The sequence below is a fragment of the Diceros bicornis genome, chromosome 31 (genome assembly GCF_020826845.1).
Source record: "Diceros bicornis minor isolate mBicDic1 chromosome 31, mDicBic1.mat.cur, whole genome shotgun sequence".
NCBI classification, from domain to species: domain Eukaryota; kingdom Metazoa; phylum Chordata; class Mammalia; order Perissodactyla; family Rhinocerotidae; genus Diceros; species Diceros bicornis.
The window spans coordinates 10,213,564-10,234,352 of record NC_080770.1 but is presented as its reverse complement, the minus strand read 5'-3'; the positions used below and the strand labels follow the sequence as shown (position 1 = coordinate 10,234,352).

At 44.0% G+C, this 20,789-nt stretch overlaps 1 pseudogene; it reads right to left on the bottom strand.

Moving 5' to 3' along the window:
• Positions 1–273: 273 nt before the first annotated feature.
• On the bottom strand, positions 274–20,669 carry LOC131395509 (solute carrier family 22 member 6-like; annotated as a pseudogene).
• Positions 20,670–20,789: the final 120 nt, after the last annotated feature.

Here is a 20,789-nt window from a genome sequence, read left to right as displayed (position 1 = left end):
TGAGTTTTTGAACCAAAGGTTGGTGGATGTGGAGTAGCCACTGTGTTTGGGCCAGAGGGGAACAAGAGGAGAAGTTGCGCTTGGTCACTTTTAATGAAACAGTCTTGAGTGGGTCTGGCTAGGAGTGGAGGGCCCAGGGGAAGTATTTCTTGAAGGCCCAAGAGAGGTCCCTTCTGTCCTCCCCTGGCTGCCATTTCTCCATTCCTCCTCTTGGTGTGGATATCCCCGAGATGCAGGGGCTGCTTCCCTCTACCCTCTGCCCCTTCTCAGTCCTCAGGAGGCCTGGAGCAGAACCATCTGCTGCTCCTCCTGCCTCTGCCCCAATTTCTCTTTCCACCTATGGGGGAAGGAGAAGCCCATTCAGGAGTAGAGTGAGGGCATTCTTTCTAGGTGTCTGTGCTCAGCTGTCCCACCTTATGTCCAAACCGCCGGTTTCCAAGAGCAGAGAGACCCAGGGAGGATTCCAAGGGACTCAGTCTATCTGTGAGAACAGGAGCCAGGAGGCCCAGGAAGCAGGAGGCCTGGATTCTCGCCTTGGCTCTGCCTGAGATCAGCTGAATGACCTTAGATAAGTCCCTGCCCTCCCCTGGGTCTGGCCTTTTTTGTCAAATGGGGCTGGATCAAGGAGCTGTGAGCTCCTTATAGCTCTGAGGGTGGGGAGGGTAGGGGAGGGTGCAGCCCACCTTCTCTCCAGGTCCTGTTCTGTGTAGGGCAGTGGCTGGCCCATAGTCTCCGGCAGGAGGACAATGGTGGGGCAGGCAGCCACAGGGACTGCTCCATAGATGAGAAAAGGCAGGGAGGAGTGGAGCTCAGCGGTCATGCCCACCAGGGGGCTCAATGTGCTGCCTATGTTGGCCAAGATCATTGTCGTGCTCTGACCTCTCTGCCTGTAGGGAGGACGAGCACCTTGGTGAGGCCAGTGGAGCTTGTGAGTGCCCTAACTCTGCCTGCCACCAGTGCATCCTCTTTTCACACTCCCTACAGGGCCGAATGCTTGCACTTACCTTGGCTAAAAGGGAAGGGGGAAGCAAACGGCTTCAGAACCAGGGAGCAAGTGTTCCAGTCCCAATTCGAGCCTGCTCTGTGACTGTGAACAAGTCCCCAACCAACCTCTCCCCTGAGCTCCAGACTACATATCCAGCCTCCTATTCGGTGTCTTCAAATGGATGTCTAAAAGGCCCCTCAAATTTTATGTGGTCGAGAAACTCTTCATTTCTACCTCCAAGTCTGCTCCTCCCCCAGACTTCCCCATCCTGGCACATGGCACTTCTAACCACCCAGTTGCTCAACCTCAGGCATCTAGTAATTACCCTTGATGCCTCCTGTTCTCTTATTTCCCCACATCCAAAATATGAATTTGGATGGCTCTTCCTCCCAAACACATTCAGAGTCAATCCCCTTTTCTCCATCTCCACGACCAGTGCCCAGTGGTTCACGCCAAGCCATTTTCATCCCTTGCTGGTCTGATGGCAGTAGCCTCCTGATTAGTCTTCCCATTTCTAATCTTGGCCCTGGCCCTCTAACCCCAGCCTATTCTCCACGAGGAAGCCAAAATGATCTTTTACAACTGTAACTCAGATCTTTTCACGCTTTGCTTCAAACCACCCAGTGATGTCTCCTGGTACTAGAATAAAATCTGACCTCCTCGTATATCACTATGTGTTTGGTCCCTGCCTACCTCAGTTCTTTATCTTGTGCCTGCCCTTTGTTGCCTCATTAAGGCCTCCAGACTTATTGTTTACCTTTGATGTTTACAAGGAGACCTACCTGATTACCCTGATCATCTTATCTAAAGTAGCTACCCAGTCACTCTCTCTTTTTCTACATTTTTTTTTTGACCTCAGGTGCAGACGGTTGAGTTAATCATAATCCTCAGTTCATGACCCTCTAGTATCATTTGTCCTTGCAATGCCTCTTTATTTCCCTCCCTTAATTATTTATTCCTCTTTATCACCATTACCACACCTAATCCCCTCCCTGCAAAGTCAACTACTCTGTTGTGTTTGATGTGCGCTCTTTTATTTGTATATGTTCTTGTAAAGTGTGTATTGTTTTGTGTGCAAATATTTGAATTTACCTAAATGGTATAGGTGATAGATCTCATTCTGTTTCTCATTTCATTCAGCACTCTGTTTTAAAGATATGTCCATGCTGACGTGTTTACCTGCTGCTGCATAGTACTCCACAGCATGTCTCTCTGTAGGACACTGAAACATCTAGATTGCCACCACCACCACCCATGAACTCAAACCACACTGCAGTGAATGTCTTTGTATATGAATCTGTAGGAGCCTTTGGGAGAAGTTCTCTGAGATACAGGCCCAGGAACCCAGGAAGGGAATTGCTGGGTCACAGTGTATGCGTGTGTGTGTGTGTGTGTGTGTGTGTGTGTGTGTGTATGTTGCCAGTTGCTCTCCAGAATGGCATCACCAGCTTTCACTCCCAATGGTAGTGCATGTGGGCCATGGGGGGATTTAGGGATCCTGTATACTTCTTGGTGTGGCCGCCAACACTTGGCGTTATCCAGCTTTTTAATGTTGCCAGTTTAATGTGTGCAAAGTGATGATCTCATTCTTCATGTGGTTGCTAACCTTTTGGGTTTCCTTGTTTGTAAAACTCCTGTTCATTTTCTTTGCCCATGTTTCTACTAGGCTTCCTTCTTTTTCTTGCTGACTTGTAAGAGTTTCATGTATATTCTTAATATTAGAACTTAGTGTTAAATGTTGCAAATATCTCCTCCCAATCTCTCATCCGTCTTTTAAAATTGTCCAGCGTGTCCTTCAATAAGCAGAAATCGTTTTCGATAGAATCAAATTGATATAGTTGCCATATGTATATATGGCATACCTATCTATCTATCTATCTATCTATCTATCTATCTATCTATCTATCTATCTATATCTATCTATCTTGAAGCCCTCTTTTCAATTCTGTTTGTCTCATCTTGCATCAAGAAAGCCATAGACATACTATGGTTTTGTTTTATGTCTTAATAGATGGTAAAGTGAGTCTCTCCTCTTTGCTTTTCTGTTTCAAAACTGACTTAGCAATTGTGGTCCTTTATTTTTCCATATAAAGTTTAGAGTAACTTTTTGGAGTTCCTAAAAAATAATGCAACTGAAATTCTGATTAGGTTGCATTGAATTTCTATAAATTAACTTGGGGAGGATGGACATCTTTATAATATTATGGCATTCTAAACAAGAGTGTGGAATGTCTCTCCATTTACTCAGATAATCTTCATGATCTTAAAAAAGTTTCAAAAATTTTCTCCATGGAAATCTTGGGTGTACTTTGTTAATTCTCTAGTAATAACTAGCTGTTGGTGTTATTGTAAATGGAATCTTAATTTTCAAAGATTTTCTAGATTATTTTCTAGATTATGGCTTCTAGATTATTACTATTGATATTTTGGTAATTTGGTTTTGTATCGGGCATCCTTATTAGTTTTACTTTTTTATTGATTTCATTGGCTTTTCTAGGTAGATGATCATATTCTCTATAAAGAATGACATTTTAAACTTTTCTCTTTTAAATTTCTTATTTCTTTTTCTTTCCTAGTAGGCAATGTTGGCCAGAACTCCCAGTACTGTGTTAAACAGTTGATTCTGAGGTCAAAGAGAATGCACATAACTTTTCCCATTAGGTACAGTGTTGGCTTTGATGCTCAGCTTTTCTGCTTACCTGCCTGTGTTCCTGATTTCCCTCAGATGGTTGGCCTACGTTTTCCTTACTATCGCTCCAGCTCTTTGGTGTTTTAAAGAATATTTAAAAATACTTTGTACTGTTTTGGTGCTATTTTTGGTGTTATTTTGTTATTTTAATGGAAATAGAAATCCTTTTCCTAATCGATTTCCAGAAGTTCTTTATAAATTCTGGATACTAATCCTTGCATTTTAATTCTTTTTTTTTTTTTTTACTCTTTTCACCTTATTTATAGTGAAATAGGTGGCCAGAATTTTAAAAAACTCAAAGTGGAAAAATTTATCAGTATTCCTTTTTTGGTTAACCCTTATGTCTTATGAAATCTCCCCTTTTCAGCGGAAATTATTTTTTGTTTGAGGTTGAAATATGGATTGCACTTTATTTCCCATTTGGGTGAGTAGATGTCTTTGTACTGTCTACTAGGCAGTCCGTGTTTCAGCCAATTATCTGCAGTGGTTCTTCTGCAAGTTTCTCCTATGTGTGGGTCTGTTTCTGGGCTTGTTATTCTTTTCCACTCACCAATTTGCTTTTCCCTGCTCCACCATCCACTGTCTTAATCACTACAATTTAATACTAAGGGTTTATAATACATCTTTATTTCTGGTAGGGCAAGTCTTTCCACCTTGTTCTTTTTAAAGCAGCACCTTAGTTATTCTTGGCCCATAGCACTTTTATATACATTTTAGAATTTGCTTGCCAGTTTCCTGGAAATATCCATTGGGATTTTGATCAGAATTTCACTGAATTTATAAATCAGTATTGGAATCATTTACACTTTTTTTTTCCAGGGGAAGATTTGCCCTAAGCTAACATCTGTTGCCAATCTTCCTCCTTTTTCTTCCTTTTTCCCCCGCAAAGCCCCAGTACGTAGTTGTGTGTAGTTGTAACTTCTTCTAGTTGTTCTATGTGAGCCGCTGCCACAGTATGGCTACTGACAGATGAGTGGTGTGTTTCCATGCCCAGGAACCGAACCTGGGCTGCCAGAGCAGAGTGCGCCAAACTTTAACTGGTAGGCCATCAGGGCTGGCTCCATAGACATTTTTATATCATCTTATGTCAATTACGAATTGGCATATTATGAGAATTCCTATCCATGTACATAGTACATTTATTTAGGCTTTCTTTGATACTTCTCAATATAATTAAAAAATTTTCTTGATACAGGAATTAAAAAGAAATTAAACTTTCTAACTAATTTTTACCAGAGTAGAGAATGCAAATGATTTTTTATTTATTGACCTTGTATCCAGCTGCCTTGCCAAACTTTCAGTATTTTTATTTTATTTTTTAATTTTTTATTTATTTATTTTTTTATGAGGAAGATCAGCCCTGAGCTAACATCCATGCCAACCCTCCTCTTTTTTGCTGAGGAAGATTGGCCCCGGGCTAACATCCATGCCCATCTTCATCTACTTTATATGGGACGCTGCCACAGCATGGCTTAACAAGCAGCGCGCCAGTGCGAGTCTGGGATCCGAACCAGGGAACCCCGGGCCGTCGCAGCGGAGAGCGCGCACTTAACTGCTTATGCCACCTGGCCGGCCCCCAACTTCACTATTTTTAATAATTTTAGATTTGTACATAGGCAATTATATCCTCCGAAAATAGTGACCACTTTCGATTTTTCCTTTTTGATCCTAATTCTGTTATCTGTTATTCTTATCCTAGGCACAGACCACATTCCAGGATAATGTTGAATAGAGGAGACAGCGGGCACATTGATCTTGTTCCCAAGTTTAAGAGAATGCTTCTAATGTTTCACCATTAAGAATAATATTTGCTGTGGATTTTTGGTAGATATTTCATGTCAAATTAAATTTCCTTTGATTACTGTTTTACCAAGACTATTTCTAATGGATGTGCTATTGTTCATTAAAGATTTTCCTGCTTTTATTGAGGTGATAATCTATTAGTCTGGTGATATCAATATTTTTTTTTTTTGTGTGTGTGTGTGTGTGAGGAGGACTAGCCCTGAGCTAACATCCAATGCCACTTCTCCCCTTTTTTCTTGAGGAAGATTGGCCCTGGGCTAACATCCATGCCCATCTTCCTCTACTTTATGTGGGACACTGCCACAGCATCGCTTAACAAGCCTTGCGTCGGTGCACGCCCGGGATCCGAACCTGCGAACCCTGGGCCGCCGCAGTGGAGCACGTGCACTTAACCACTTGCGCCACCGGGCCGGCCCCTCAATATATTTTCTAATGTTAAACTACCCTTGCTTCCCTGAGATTAGCTCTACTTGGTCATAATGTATTATCTTTTGTTGTTTTTTTTGGTAAGGAAGATTGGCTTTGAGCTAACATCTGTTGCCAGTCTTCCTCTGTTTGCTGAGAAAGATTGGCTCTGAGCTAACATGTGTGTCCATCTTCCTCTATTTTGTATATGGGATGCTGCTGCATCATGGCCTGATGAGCGATGCGTCAGTCCGCACCCAGTGTTGGAACCTGTGAACCCCAGGCTGCTGAAGTGGAGTGCACTAACCTAACCACTACACCACCAGGCCAGCCCCTGTATTATCTTTTTTATACATCACTGAATTCATTTTTATAACATTTTATTTAGGATTTTTGTATCTGATTATGAGTGATATTGGCCCATAATCTTTCTTTCACAACTATCCTCCTTTGGTTTCAGTATCAACTGGCTTCATAGAATGAATTTGAGATAATTCCCTCTTTTTCTCTTTTTTGCGGGAGCATTTGTGTAACTTTGGAAGCTTTGTTCCTTAAAAGTGTGGTCGAACTCACCTGTATTATTATCTGGGCCTGATGTCTTCTTTGAGGCAAAATTTTATTTCTTTTTTTTTTTTGTGAGGAAGATCAGCCCTGAGCTAACATCCATGCTAATCCTCCTCTTTTTGCTGAGGAAGACCAGCTCTGAGCTAACATCTATCGCCAATCCTCCTCCTTTTTTTTTCCCCCCAAAGCCCCAGTAGATAGTTGTATGTTATAGTTGCACATCCTTCTAGTTGCTGTATGTGGGACGCGGCCTCAGCATGGCCGCAGAAGCGGGCTTCTGTGCACGCCCGGGATCCGAACCCTGGGCCACCAGTAGCGGAAAGCACGCACTTAACTGCTAAGCCACCGTGCCAGCCTGAGGCAAAATTTTAAAGTTTACAATTCAGACTTTTAATTTATTCTAGAATTAGTTTTTGTATATTATCTTTTTTTTAGGAATTTGTCAATTTCATCTACATTTTAAATTTATCAGAATAATTTATTCATAACTTTTTTTACATCTTTATAATTACTTTAGATCTGTAGTTCAGTTTCTTTCTTATTCCTAATATTTGTTCATGTCTTCTGTCCTTTATTTTTTTATTTTTAATTAAAAAAAATTTTTTTTTTGTGAGGAAGATTGGCCCTGAGCTAACATCTGCCAATCCTCCTCTTTTTGCTGAGGAAGACTGGCCCTGGGCTAACATCTATGCCCATCTTCCTCCACTTTCTATGGGATGCCGCCACAGCATGGCTTGACGAGTGGTGTGTTGGTGCGCACTGGGATCTGAACCTGCGAACCCCAGGCTGCTGCAGCCAAGTGCGTGCACTTAACTGCTTGTGCCACCGGGCCGGCCCCTGTCCTTTATTTGTTTTCATTACCAGAGATTTGTCCATTTCATTGATATTTTCAAAGATCAAGATTTTGTTTGAGCCTCTCTTTTATATCTTTATTTTCTATTGAATTTCTTTCTTTTTTTTTTTTTAAATTTTATTTATTCATTTTTTTCCCCCCAAAGCCCCAGTAGATAGCTGCATGTCATAGGTTCACATCCTTCTAGTTGCTGTACGTGGGACTTGGCCTCGGGTTGGACAGAGAAGTGGTGCCTCAGGGCGAGCCCGGGATCCGAACCTGGGCCGCCAGCATCAGAGCGCGAGCACTTAATCGCCAAGCCACGGAGCCGGCCCTATTGAATTTATTTCTACTAATATATTATTATTATTATTATATTAACTTATTTACAGGTAAGATAATTGAGCATTTGGATTACCTTATGTAATGAGTTATGTTATGTACCAGAACCGTATTGTTAATCATTATACTTTTTTTGGTCTTAAAGTCTATTTTGACTCCTATTAGTATGTCTACCTACTTTCTTCTGGTTAATATTTGCCTGGTATATCTTTTTCCATTTTGTACATTTAACATTTTCATGTGCTAACATTTTAGATGGGTCTCTTGTAAACTACATGAACTAGATTAAAAAAAAATCAACTTGGAATACCTTTGCCTTTTAACTGATATGTTTAATCCATTTATATTTATTGTGGTGATGGATATATTTGGAGTTATCGATACCATCTTACTTTTTGTCCTTTATTTGTCCTAATTTCTAATGTTTTTTGTCCTCCTGTCTTGCCTTAAAAAATAAGTGACTGACCTCTGTGCCCTCTCTGACTGGAAGCTACCTGGCTCTAAAGCCTGATTGTTCTGTCTTAGGACTCCTCCCGCACACCCCACTCACCACATTACTGTGGGGTACAGCTCCCCTGTGTAGACAGAGAGGAGTTTATGGAGCCAGCCATGCAGCCTTTTCCTAGCGTGGCCATCGTGATGTGGAGGAATAACTGGTCTGGAAGGAAATGAAGGTGATGAGAGGAAATGAAGCTGGGAAAGGTTTGAAGGAGACTTGAGTCTTTTCTACCCTTCCAGGTAGCCGGCTTGGGCCAGATTCAGGGCTGGGCCTGGGAAAGGACTAGGACAGGAGCAGGAATGGAGCACATGCTCACCCAGGGGTATCATGGCATGGGCCAGAAGGCAAAATCCCTGACAGCAGGAAGAAGGCCATTTGGGTAGGCCTGCGCCTCAGTGATTTGATGGCCAAAAAGCCCAGGAAACAAAATGAGAAGTCTGCAATTGCAAAGAGCACCTGGATCATGTAGATGTTTATCTCAAAACTTTGCAGACTCATGGCCAAGCCATAGATGCTGAAGTTGCTCGCAAACCTAGGGCAAGAGCAGAGGGGATACACTTTGGGTAATGGCCAAGCCACATCTATATAGCAATTGCATCTGGCAAACTTCTCTCACATCTGTTCTTTCCTTTAGGCCTTATGTCAGCCCTGTGAGTGGGCTTTTTATCTTTTGGGTGCAGATAAGAAAATCTTCCGTTAATTCGAAAAGACAGAATATTATCTATCAGATGTTAGACTATGTTTTAGAATTACCTAGGAGAAAATAATGTTTTTTTACTTTGCAATAGGTCCCCTTTTCCCTCTCCCAACTCCCTGCCCTAAGAGACCTGTTTCTGATAGGTGTATGCTTTGAACAGTTGATTGCACTGGAGGAGTATGCGTGTGAGAGACCCATCCCCCAGGGATGCTCCAACCACTGATGAATTCTAAGAAAGAAAGATTCATGTAATGGCAGGAGTTTTGCTTTGCTGAGTGATGTATGCATTTTTACAGCCAGAGATGAATTCCGGGAGGAGATTTTAGAGGTTACGTGGAGGAAGAGTCAGGAGAGAGAGGGCAAGAATCAATGGCTGTTAGCCAAGGATGGATTTGAAGGGGAACGGATATGCCTATTAAGTTTTTCGCTGTGTGGTATGTGACATAAGCATCTCTTCCATCTCCCCATGAAGTCTTCATAAAATCTACAATGTTTAGTGACACTTTGTGGGGCAGCTTTGCTTTTTAGAGATGAAGTGCTGTGTCCTGCCTCAAGGTTGGTGAAGGGCACAGTGAAAAGCTGTCCACAGAAGATAATCTTTACGAGCCACACTATAATTAAGAATTAAACAGGGGCCAGCCCAGTGGCGCGACGGTTAGGTGTGCGCACTCCGTTTTGGTGGCCTCGGGTTTGCAGATTCTGATCCCGGGCGCGCACGGACGCATTGCTTGTCAAGCCGTGCTGTGGTGGCATCCCATATAAAGTAGAGGAAGATGGGCATGGATGTTAGCTCAGGGCTAATCTTCCTCACCAAAAAAAAAAAAAAGAATTAAACAGAATAGTATTAGCATTGGTACTGAATAGTCAATGGTACTGAATAGTCCAGAAACAGTATGTGATAGGGGTGGTGTTTCATACCAACCAGGAAAGGTTGGACTATTCATCAAATGAGTTTGGGACAATTAACTCATCTAGGAAAAAAAAAAGAATCCTCCTTCCTACCTTATGTTCAACTAAATTTCAGATGGATTATGATAAAATATAAAAGCCCAAACAAATATGAACATGCTTGAAGAAAATCTAAGTGAATAGATTTATACTCAGGAGAAGATTATATTTCTTTTTTTTTTTTATAATTTTATTTATTTATTTTTTTCCCCCCAAAGCCCCAGTAGATAGTTGTATGTCATAGCTGCACATCCTTCTAGTTGCTGTATGTGGGACGCGGCCTCAGCATGGCCGGAGAAGCGATGCGTCGGTGCGCGCCCGGGATCCAAACCCGGGCCGCCGGCAGCGGAGCGCATGCACCTAACTGCTAAGCCGCGGGGCCGGCCCTATATTTCTAATGTAACCTGAAACACAGTAGCTGAATTTACAAAATGGGTAGGTATCATTATATAACGCAGTAAAAGGTCTCTATTTTAAAAAAGCGGTCAATTTAAAAGATTTTAAAATGCAAAAAATATTGATCATATGGGGTAACAGGTTAGTATCTTTAACGAAAAGAGAATTCTTACAAGTCAATAAAAAGGAAAAAATGGTCAAGGGGTAGGAGTAAGAAATTTTTTAAAAAAGAAATTATAAATAGATAAAAATCATTTCAAAAAAATGTTCAACTTCCTCCAGCATCAAATAAATGTGAATTAAAACAACAAGATACTATTTTCTGCTTCTCAGAGCAATAGTACTCAGTGTTAATGAAGGTATCTTCTACACTTTAGTAAAATATTACTCTGCTAGAGAATAGATTGACAATATCTGTGGAAAAATCTTACATATTTTCATAATTTTGGCCCAGTAATTGCACTTCTATGGTTTATCCCAAGGGATATCAGACAGATGCACGGGGATGCATGCATATAGATACTTATGATAGCCTTGTTTATAATTGGGAAGAGCTGGAAAGAAACTATATGTCCACAACTGGTACTGGTGAAATAAATTATGAAATTATGGAATACTATGTAGACTTTAAAAGTGGAGTTCTGATAGGGGGTTGGGGGAAAATTTATTGTAATAACACATGGAGAAACTACCAGGAAAGATAATATGTACAGTAAATATTCATAAGAGATTCTTGCATGTTTGGCAATATTTTGTGTGTGATGTTTTGCTGTTGGAAAGGGAAGACATTCAGTCAGTACAATTGGATAAACATAATGATCTCTGTCAATAACAGTCATAAAAACCTGGTGAGCAGATGCTTGGAGACGTGAATAATAAAGAGGAAGAGACAATGTTTTTTAACGTGTGTGTCCAGAAGAGAAGAGAGAAGAGATGAGAAAGAGATGGAATTTGGAAGGTGTTTATGTGGAGGACAGGAATAAAATAAAATGGTGGAGGGCTTGAGTGGTGGATAAAAGAAATATAGTTAACCTATATTGTGTGCTCCAGAACAGCTAGAGTCAGTCTGTTATTTCTACTGCTCGCATGGGAGCAACCAGCACAAATAAACCATATGCCTGTGAAGTGACCCACCTCTTCTATCTCTTAGTACCAATGCACGGAGCCCACCTGGACTGGAAACAGGTGGGTCTTCATTTTCCTGATGGCTTTCAGGAATTGGCTTGTGTCGCTAGCCTGCTGCCTTCATCGCTCTCCCAGGCCCCTGCCGCAGCCAAAGAGAGTGGATCGCACTTGGAGAAGGGGGAATCAGTGAGAAAACAGGGTCAACCGTGCAGGTCTACATTTATTGATATGGAAAGATGTTCGTGAAATATTAAGGACAAAATACTCTTGAACTATAGGAAGAGTATGATTGCATTTTTGTAACTATGTGTAATATAAATTAGTGTGTGTTTCTTGTAAGTGAAAACAGTAAAAAGTCTGGACAGACATGTATCAGTACGTTAATGGTGGTTATTTCTGGAATATAGGACTAGAAAATCATTAAAATATTTTGTTTGCTTATCCCTATTGCCTATTATCACTTTATAAACATGGATTACTTATAAGTTTTCCTTCAGAGCTATAATGGAAATAACGTAAATCAAGTGAGACCGGGGCTGTACCATTGTCAGCTACAAATGACCCTATTGCCAGGGACACATTGCACAATATTCAGGAAGACATTGTGGCAGATAGACTCCAGGGTACCCACTGCTAGCAGACCTAGCTACAGCAGTCTCTAGAAACTGAGGACAACCTCCAGCCAACAGCCAGCAAGAAGCCGGGGCCCTTGGTCCTACAACTGCAAGGAAAATAATTCAGGCAGCAACCTGAGAGAGCATAGAAGTGGTTTCTTCCCCAGTCAGGCCTCCAGATGAGAACAGAGCCCATCTAACACCTTGGTTTCAGCCTCATAAGACCATAAGCAGAAGACTAAGCTAAGCTGTGTCTGGACTTCTGACCCACAGAAACTGTGAGATAAGAAATGTGTGCAGCTAAATTTATGGTAATTTGTTACCCAGCAGTAGAAGAAGAACACAGACATCTTCAGGAAAATGTGAGGGCCTATGACACAGCTCTTAGGGCCAGAAGCTCAGACCTCCTGGCAGTGGCTGCTTCTTGTTTTCCCCAAGGTCAGTGGGGCCACTTGGCTGAACTCAGAGCTCTTGGGAGGGGAGGGAAGAACTCTGCAGTTTGAAAGACAGCTGGGCTTTCCCTAGAGAGGTGAGGAACCCTCTGAGCCTCCAGAGCACCCACGTCCTTCTCTACTTGCTGTGGGGCCTCCTTCAGCCTCTTCCCATGCAAGCCTGCCCTGTTTTCTCAGTCTGCTTATCTGTCCATCAGTTGTTTGACTCCTGCTTGAGTGGGGATGGACCTACCACAGTGGTATGAGGCAGATGAAGAGGTGGCGAACAGCAGGGAAGCGCAGCATCTGCAACATTGAGGGCTGGGCTTGGCCCATGGTCGGGTCCTTCTGTAGACTCATCTGGAGCAGCTGCTTGGATAGATGGGACCCAGGGCCTGAGTTACCCTAGGGACCCCTCCCTCTACTCCCTGACCTGGGAGGCACCAGATGTCTTGGGTTCTAGGGTGAGGGTGGGGGCAGCCAGAGCCCTGATGGTGCATCACAGAAGGTCCCAGGGTTCTCACCTCCATATTCAGGTGACACCCTCTTCCTGCTTCCCATTGATCTGGGCCACTCTCTGAAGGGCCTTCAGGATGAGGTCCAGTCTACCTGAGGAGGAGTACCAGAGGGCAGACTCAATGAAGAACCTGTGGATGGGGAGTAGGGGAGGGTATGACTTCAGCCTGGGTTGGCAGAGAGAGTTGTGGCTGCCTGATAAGGGCACAGACCAGAGCAGGAAGATACCTTGGAGGGATGGAAAGAATTCTGGGCTAGGAGTTAGGAGCCCTGGGTTCTCCTCCAAGGATTGCCACTGACTTCTTGGGATACCTGGGACAAGTCCTGCCCCTCTCTGGGCTGTGATCTTACCCACCTATCAAACCGGGCATTGATTCTTTTTCCTTTGACCTGCTTTGATACTTGGGGGAATTAAGGGGTGTTCTAGGAGATTCTTTGTCCACCTGTGACTTATTGTGAACCCTCCACCATACTTTCAGGCCCCACGCACCTGGAGTAGATGAAGAAGACAAAGAAGGGCAAAGAGAGAAACAGCTGCATATGGCGCCATTGAGGCACGGCATAAGCCACACCAGCCAGAAAGACATGGCCCAGGCTGGGGACAAATCTGATGAGGAGGCCCAGACATGGCCGGGTATGGATGGGCAGCCACTCCAGGCCTGGAGAGAAGATTAGAGCTCAGGTCAAAGTCAGGGCTGTGTGAGTATGTGTGTATGTGGGAGGCGGTGGTCAGTTCCAGATGGACTAGGATCCTCACATCAGAGCAGAAGAGCTCCTCTCTTGAGTTCAGTCCTTCTGTGCACCTCCAGGCCCCTCAGAAGGTAAGGCAAGGGTGGTTTGATCCCTGTCTTGGTTCAGTGTGTGTAGAGCAAGGGATGGGCTGGAAGACTCTGAATTCCCAGGCATGTTCCTATTCAATGTCCTCAACCCCAACACTCTTATTTCCTCACTTCCCCCAAACCTCTTTTGACCTACCTACAGCCACACCCTCTGCATTTCCTTCAACTCATTTTAATTCAACAAACATTTAGGGTTGACAACTCCATGCCATGCCCTTTGCTTGGCCTGGGAAATAGAGGTGAGTGAGCTCTGCCCTCAGGCCATCCTGCACCACTTTCTTTTCCTCCAATGGGTCACACTTTGGCTTCTGGGTCTTGTATATTATATTCTTTTTGTCTAGAACTCTGCCCTCAAACCTTACTCCCTCTCTCTTTCTGCCTCACTTTTCACTCAGTTCTGAGCTTAGATGTCACTTCTGAGGAGATTTCCTGGCTCGCTAGGTCCTGATTGAACACCACACTTCTGGGCTCCCACATCACCCGGAATAGCCCTCATCCCAGCCTTTAGCACACCAATTTGTAACTGCTTGGCAGTCTCCTCCACTAGACTGCTAACTCTTTCTGGTGGTGGGTAGTGTCCTTGTTCACTTCCATATCTCCAGTACAGGGGCTGACACAAACTAAGTGCCTTTTGAAATTGAGTTGAATAAATGAATGTTCAGTTAAAGGCTCACAATTTGATTGGCCTCTCTAAGCAACCCCACTCCAATCTCTGAGTCTTCACTCAGTTCATCCTTTCAGTGATCCCTGAATACCTGGGATGAATTCTAGCCCCATATGATCAGAGCCACCAAAGAGGCCATGATCTTAGTTTCCTTCTGCCCCAGGAACTGCCTACTCCAGGAGATGTCCTGATAGGCAAGGACAGGCTGGGACAGGTGGACTTAGCTTTGCACTCAGGGAAGGAGCTAAAGTCTGAATTTGTCAGGTCCCCTTGTCCACTGAACTGATTCAGGAGTCCCCATGAGCCCCCAATCCCCTCTCACTCAATGTCAGTGAGGTGGTGTTGATGGGACTCATAGCCATGCCCAAGAGAAAACGGCAAATGCAGTAGCCTGAGAAGTTGGGTGTAAAGGCAGCACAGGTCCCTGACACCGCTAACTGCAGGTAGGTCCAGATCAGGACCTTCTGGCGGCCCAGCCTATGGAAGGAGAAGAAACCTGGGTCCAGGGAATGTATTGCTTCCTCCTCTGCCCTATATCCCTGCCATCTCACCCTTGGTGCCCTGGAAAATCTAACAGATGCTTGTGAGGCTGCCCACATGTGATCATGAGTTTAGGTGCTAAGACAGGAGGTGGGGAATAATAAGATGAGGGCTGGCATCTGGGGGCCCTGGTCTCCAGAGGAGCCTTGCGTTGCTGCTGTCCAGGGTCCTGACACATCCCAGCACACCTCAGGGGAGTGGCCCAAACCCTCTCATCAGAATCATAGGGGTGTGCTGAAAACAACTCAGAAGACTGAGCCCCACTCAAGGCCTGCTGAATATGTGGAAGGTAAGCTGGAATCCTGATTCTTAACAAGCTCCCAAGGTTTGGTAACTGCTGCTCTGGGGTGTGGTTGATTCTTTGACTGTTGGTCAATGGTGACTCCTGTTAGACCACTCCCGGGAGACGGCCTTTGTGATTTTTTTAAAAATTGAAGTATAATTGACGTATAACATTATACTAGTTTCAGATGTACAACATAATGATTCGATATTTGTATACAGTGTGAAATGATCACCACAATAAGTCCACTTAAAATCTGTCGCCATACACAGTTACACAAAATTTTTTTGTGTGTGTGCTAAGATCTACTCTCTTAGCAACTTCCAAATATGCAATACACTATTATTAACTGTAGTCACCATGTTGTACATGACACCCTTATGACTTATTTATTTTATAACTGGAAGTTTGTACCTTTTGATCCCCTTCACTCATTTTGCCCAACCCGCATCCCATGCCTCTGGCAACAACCAATCTCTTCTTTGTGTCTATGAGCTTGGTTTATGTGATCTGTTTTTTGGAAAATCTTTGCAAAGTTTATGCTTTTGCAAAGTGGATGTGACTGTGGCTTACATTTTATGAATGATAAAGCTGATTTTGTGTACCTTTGGACCGCTATGACATTTCTAATATTTGCAAATTTTATTCTTATAAAATTATCTACCCCATTATCCACCCTATTATCCAACGCATAAGCTTTCTATGGTCTTTGGCCTGGAAAATAGTCAAGGTTAGGGTAACCAACACCGAGTTCCAGGTACTAATTTAACCCTATGGGGTTAGGATCATCGCTCCCATTTTATAGACAGAAATACCAAGCCTAAGAGAGGTTGTGTAACTTTCCCATGGACACACAGTTAGTGGTAGATCTGAGACTTGTTCCGAGTTCTTACTGATTCTTAGGTCTGTGTTTGTTTCTGTGACACTCACATGTCACATACAAGGCAGAAGTGGTAGAAAGTGACTTCTTCAGGATGTCAGGAAATCTGGATTTCCACTTATTAGCTGCGTGACTGTACTTTTTTTTTAAAGAAAGTAAACATTAAATATTGACTTTTTATAATTATAAAAGTAATGAGTTATCATAAAGGTTCAAACAACATAATAATGAAAAATGAAAAGTTCTTTTCTTTCCAATTCCACTCCTCAGGATTTTAACAACTAATAACTTTCTTGGTTTCTTTTTTTTTTTGTGAGGAAGATCAGCCCTGAGCTAACATCCATGCTATTCCTCCTCTTTTTGCTGAGGAAGACCGGCTCTGAGCTGACATCTGTTGCCAATCCTCCTCCTTCCTCCCCCCCCCCCAAAGCTCCAGTAGATAGTTGTATGTCATAGTTGCACATTCTTCTAGTTGCTGTATGTGGGACGTGGCCTCAGCATGCCTGGAGAAGCAGTGCGTCGGTGTGCACCCGGGATCTGAACCCGGGTCGCCAGTAGCGGAGCACGCGCACTTAACCACTAAGCCATGGGGCCGGCCCACTTGGGTTCTTTCTAGACAGTTTGGACAAGTTATTTAACATTTTTGAACATTTACCAACCTCATTGGTAAAATGCAGGTAATAATACCACTCATGCTGGCTTCACAAGGGTATTGTGAGGAGTAATAGAAATGAAGTGAGGCTTGGAAAGTGCTGATGGACTGTTGCGTGATTCCTGCAGACTTTCCAGACATGATCAGGCTTGGGTGGATCAGTCATGTGTACCTCCCTAGATTCTCAGGGATGCTAGTCTCCCCTCTCTGTCTCGCCTAGAGGGCCCATGACTTTGCTCCTTGATCCAGCTATGTCTATCACTGACCTGTCTGCCAAGGTCCCAAACATCAAGCTTCCAACCAGCATCCCTGCCATGAAAATGGACAGACTCAGCTGAGGCAAGGTCTTGTGTGTGCACACGAGGTCCCACTGTGAGGAAAGAAGAGCTGGGGTCAAGGAGAGCTGGGCTGGCCCCAGGGAAGCCCCACTCCCTCTCTCCTAGTGGGTCTGAGGCTCTTGGATTGGGACCAGCACATAAGGTGTGCCTCCCTCTCCCTGCCACACAATCTTTCTCATCACCTTCTCCTGGCTAGAATGAATCAAGTTATTTCAAAACAGGTAAAAGATGCCTTTTGGGGTGCCTGCTAAGACTACTCCCCTTTCTCTGAGCACTAACCCCTCATCCTCCTTCAGGGCTCCTGAACCTGTGCCTTGGCCATAGCTGAAGAAACTTGACTCTAGAGCTGGACTGAGCTAATCAGATTCTTTTTATTATAAATTTGGAAATGTGACTCAGAAACAAGATTCGTAAGGACACCTAAAGTTGGGGTGGGAGGGCCAAGTTTGGAACAATGTAGAAGTGGAGTTGAGAAATCATGAGAGAAGGGGAGAGAGAGAGGGAGAGACCGGGGGGGGGGGGAGAGAGAGAGAGAGATGGAGAGGGAAGAGGGGCAGGGAGAGAAGATTGAAGTAATCTAGTCAAAGAGAAGTGAGGGTAAGAGCTCAGTCAGCAGCAGAGAAGCAGAGATGGAGAGTCCAGCTACCTGAGTCTCCTTCAGCTACCTGATCTCAGTCCCTCATAAGGCTGGGCTCAAGTTCTTGACCCTGGGTTCTGTGAAATACCCTTGCATCCTTCTGTTAACTTTCCATAAGCAAATTTGAGAGGGTTGTGGTTATTTGCAACCCTGAAATAAACAGCAATCGGTTACCTCAACTAATAGTTTAAATTTTGTTGCTCTTTTTAATATCTATAAGAAAAAATTCACATTTTGAAATTATTTCCTCTCTAGGTGGGGTAAAACCTCTCTACAACCTGCAGAAAAATCATACTGCTGATGGATGTGCCCTTAAAATTAAGCTGAAATGATAAACAGATGTGGCATTTCCTCTACCATTAAGAGCTAATTTTTGTCTACTTTTGAGTGAATTTTTAAATGGGTGTTTCTTTTCCTAACAGAATAAAGGAAAAGGAGTTGTACTCACCAGGAAAGTTAAAGAATGCCCCCTAAGATGTGTTCATATATATCCAAATGAATTCATCTTCAAGTGTAGTTACTTGATAATCTTGGTTTGGTTGGAGAGAAATCCTTATTGATGAATATAATTATTACTGGATAACTTTTAATACCCCATGGATGCCAACTCGACATGATATAAATTTGAGATGTTGGCATTGAGCACTTTCTCCAAAGAGCAATGGACTTTATTGCTGTTTTATTCAAATAACTGCAATTCTGTAATCCTATGTGTTGTCTGATATAGCTTTTATTTGAAAAAGATTATGGGGCTGCGTCAGACCGGGAATTAATTTTACCAGTACTTTAATGGAAATGCATGAATGGAATCTGACTGTGGAGATGCATGTAGGCCTTTAGTGCCCATGCCCACTTGTGGTGGTGGATGATGGTCCCATCCACAGTGCCTATTGGAAGAGGATTGGATTATACTTGGCATCTCTATACATCTCAGGGAATGGGAGAACTGGACATCTGGTCTTTTCAGTCATTGAAATAAAAAATGATGAGATTACTAGAAGTCTTCTTTTAGAAGAAAATCCAAGGTGTTCAGTTATCCAGATTCTTTGTTCTAGATGGCAAGAAATCTGAGCTTTTAGAACAAACTGCTTGCTGTTTTGAACAGAAGTGCAAGAGCTAGGTTAGTTCCTGGATTATTGTCGACCTTGGAAAGCAGAGTGTAGAGTTTTAAGAAGGGAAATGAGGAAGCAGAACTGGAAGGACTGATAACATACAAGTTAAGATGGGTGGATGAGGCTGTTTCAGAACTTGGGTTAAGGCTAACAAATAATGAAAAAAGTCCTCTCCACTATGCATGGAGGGGGTGGTACATGATGCCTACATGCCTCAGAGGAAGAAGCACTAGCCATACTTAGCCACCTTCTGCTTCTGTGTCTGAGTCTATCTAGTGGCAGTATGGCTTAACTTTTTATCAGTTTCAGACAGATGCTGCATCAGGCAAGTTTGGGGACTATGCTTGGCTACAGCCCTTTCTTAGGGCATCTTCTTTGCACAGCCCTGACTAACAGGCAATGCGCCACAGAATCTCACTATATTGTCCCTTAGCGTGATGATTAAATGAAATGTGGACACTGGAGCCAGTTGTGGGGTGGGGGTGAGGGCTCATCAGTGTGTTGCACTGAGTCAATCAGAGCCTTTTCTAGGAATTTGAATTAAGATACACAGAAGTGTTTGGGTTGGTGGTGGGCCCTAAATCTGAGAGGTAATGGATCAGAGCTGGGACTGGTGGTCATCTTGCAAGATGAGCTCACAGAAAAAATGTGTTGAAAAGGAGAGAGGAATGGAGTAAGTGTAGAGAGATGCCTCTGGTGCTCTAATTCCTGGTTCCAGTCTCCGTGAGGCCTGGACACACTTTGTTTCCTGTCCCTGGATTCCCTGAAATCTCAGAGTCCTTGCAGTAATACCCCCTTTCCCCATGAGCTGATTTGAGAGAGCTTCTCTTCCCTGCAACCGAAAGACAAATGTTAAAAGCGTGATCAATGCGACAGCTACAAAATGCAGAATTCAGCGAGATGAACCACTTAGCAGACCAGGGTGACTCTACAATTGGGGATGTGTCTTTGGGGGGAGGAGTGTTAAATTGCTAGAGATGAAAGGACCCCCCCATAACCGTTTTCTCTTTCCCATCTCAGTTCCTTGGCTGCTGTCCATCTCCCAGCCCCAGCTGCTGAGAGCTATTTCTGGATGAAGTCGGGAAACTGTTTTTGTCTCTAGGACTCTGAGCTCAGAATCCCCTACTCAGGAATACCTGCTTTGCCCTCCACCACCTGCACACCTTCTTTCTCCCTTCCTCTGTACCACCTCCCCACCTCCTACCCTGTGAAATTGTCCAACCCCACAAGGAAAACCAAAGTAGAATATTAAACTCCCACAGCAGCGTCTCTCTCTGGTAGGGGCACAAGGGCAGAGAGCAACTTTCTTCAAGAAATTCCCTGATCTCCTCTACCAGAAAGTCCTCAACTCCAACCACTGCTCTCTTACCCACATTTTGGACAAAGCTCTTCATAGCTCCAGGGTCTTCCTATATTCAGACAAACACAGATCAGGGTCACACTATCTGCATCTGTGTGTGAGGATGGTAAGATGGAGACGCAGGGTTGGAAGGGGCATGGGGGGCCCAGGTATCCTCACCTCAGTCACGATGGTGGAAGGGAAGGTGCCATTGTCATAGATCCAGCCATTGGTCAGGGCTCTGTGTCATTGGCCTCTGTGCCATTGGGAAAGGGCGGTCTCCTTTGTGGGAAGGTGAAGCGGAGGCACGACTTGGGCTGCCCCTGCCTGTCTAGGGGCAGCCAGGCCTCCAGCTCCCCGACCTTGCTGAGGTTGGCGTCGGCAGGCGGGCAGCAGTGGTGGGTGGGAATGGCGGCAGTGAAGTTCTGCAGAGTACTGTGCAAATATATCAGGAACAGAGGGAGGACCAGCAGAGTGAACTGGATCTTCTGGAAGCGGCCCATGCCCCCCACCTGCTGCGGGAGGTCGTTGAAGGCCATGGGGCAGGACTTCACAGCAGCAGCTGGAACTGAGGCCACCTGCTCCCACAACCTGTTTCCTGTCTTTCAGTGCTCGAGGAGGAGAGGGACTTCCTTTTGTCTCCTCAGCAAATCAGTTCC